Source organism: Pteropus vampyrus, unplaced genomic scaffold (assembly GCF_000151845.1).
Source record: "Pteropus vampyrus isolate Shadow unplaced genomic scaffold, Pvam_2.0 Scaffold59, whole genome shotgun sequence".
Lineage (NCBI taxonomy): Eukaryota > Metazoa > Chordata > Mammalia > Chiroptera > Pteropodidae > Pteropus > Pteropus vampyrus.
Window position 1 is genome coordinate 3,217,429 of NW_011888840.1, and position 2,435 is coordinate 3,219,863.

Below are 2,435 nucleotides of genomic sequence, written 5' to 3' on the forward strand. Positions count from 1 at the left end.
ATTTGTATACCCTGTGATACCATCACCAAAATCAAGGTAATAGATATATCCATCACTTTCAAAAATTTCCTTGTGTTGCTTTGTTTTCATTTTTGTTTTGGTAAGAAATTTTAAGCACGTGATATCTTATTCTTAACTATTGGTACTTTGTTGTACCTCAGATCTCTGGAACTTATCATCTTGTGTAACTGTAATTTTAAACCCATAAATAACTCCCCTATTCCCTCCCCTCATCCACTGGCAACCACCATTCTGCCAATCAATATCTGATTTTATGATATATCGTCATTTAAAAGACAAAAAAGAGCAGTAACCTCAGGGAAGTATCATAATAAGACTAGCTATCTTTGTCCCAGATCTCAGTAAGATTAAAAATATATATATTATATGACTGTGAAGAAAAAGATAGGAGGTGGAGAGACTGAAAGGTCCTATTAAAATTGAGAAGCCATAACCCAATATCGTATCCACCATGTAAATAAAGCTTAAGAACAGAGGTATCGGAGTCATTAACCTGGGCTGAAATCTTGCCTCTGCCCCAATTAATCTCTTCAAGCTTTTTTCCCTCAATTTCCTTCATCGCAAAATTCAGACAATAATGGTACCTACCTCCCAAAGCAGTTTATATACTTAAACGAGATAGCGCACATGAAGAGTTTTGCAGAAGACTGGAATATATCATAGACACTTAGTAAATGACAGCACCTTTTTTATTGTGAGTGTTGAGAGCTGTTTTAAGCAATGGCCAAGAGCACTCACTAGCTTTCGAATCAGAGCTGGAGAGTTCTTATTAAAAAATGATGAAAGAACAGTCATTTTACTAGGCCAGCATCACACTCATACCAAAGCAAGATAATGACACTACAAGAAAAGAAAATTACAGACAAATATCCTCAGTGAACATGAGTGTAAAAATCCTCAGCAAATACTAGCAAACCAAATTCAACAGCATATTGAAAGGATCATACACCATGATCGAGTGGGATTTATCCTTGAGAATCAAGGATGGTTCAACATGTACAAATGAATAAACATGATATGCCACATTAACAGAATGGAGGATAAAAACCACATGATAGTCTCAATAGATGCAGAAAAAGCATTTGACAAAATTCAACATCTTTTCATAATAAAAAAATAGAAGTGCCTCAAAAAATTAAAAATAGAACTACTATGTGATCTAGCAATCTCACTTCTGGGTATGCATTTAAATAAAATGAAATCAGTATCTGAGAGAAATATGTCCGTCCACTCCATGTTCATTGCAGCATTATTCACAATAGCCAAGGTATGGAAACAACATAAGTGTCCATTGACAGATAAATGGATAAAGAAAATGTGGTATATTGTTAAAGTAAAATAAAATGGAAGACAAAACTATTTAGACCACGTAAACAAAATTTAATCTAACTTACTTCATAAATGTAAGCAGAGCTTAAGTTATTTCTCCCTCCATCAGTTGTTATAAATGGTTAGGCCTGCTGATCATTTTCATATAATAACTAACCATTTAGTATTCACCATGTGGAAGACAGTGTGCTAAGTACTTTGCCTACTTCATTTCCTTTAAACCTCAGCCTTGAAAAGTATCTTTTATTATCTCCAGTTGATAGACAATAATAATGATGATGATTATAACTCACCATTATTGAGTGCTTACTGTACTGTGCTAAAGCTTTATTATAGATTACTCCTTTTTTATCTTCAGTAATAACCCTATTAAGTCGGAACTATTTTTAATACTCATTTTTCAGATGGGCAACTAATGATATAGTACCAACAGGCTAAATAAGTTGCCCAAGGTCACATAGCTAATAAATGATGGACAGGATTCAAACCTCTGATCTCTGTCACTCCAGAATTCAAGCTTTTCCCCCTGAAAGGCCCAGCCAGGTTCAGGCACAGACACATTGAACTCAGAGCTGAGAGACGATGAGTCACTATGACCTTGTCTTTGTATGAGTGTCAAGGTTTCTTAAAATCAAGTCTGTTTTTCCTCTCGATAGTTCCAGTGGCAACTTCCCTCAATAATGTTGACTCACTAGCTTCATATTTAATGACTTTATTAACCTCCAGTTTGAATTTTCCCTTATCATTACCCTTTTTAACTCTCTCTAATGATTTCTTCATGTAGTGTCCCTGAGGCATTGGAAAATATACCATTTTGTTGGTAGTTACAAAACAGTCATGGGGATGTAAAGTATAGCATAAAGAATATAGTCAATAATGGTGTAATAACTATGTATGGTATCAGATGGGTACTAGATTTATTGGGGTGATCACTTGGTAAGTTATATAAATGTCTAATCACTGTGTTGTACACTTGAAACTAATATTGTTGGTCAACTGTAATTGAAAAAGAAAAAATTATTTAAAAAATGTATGATTAGAGGAAAAATTACATTAGATAATACACTAAATACAGGGTCCATAAG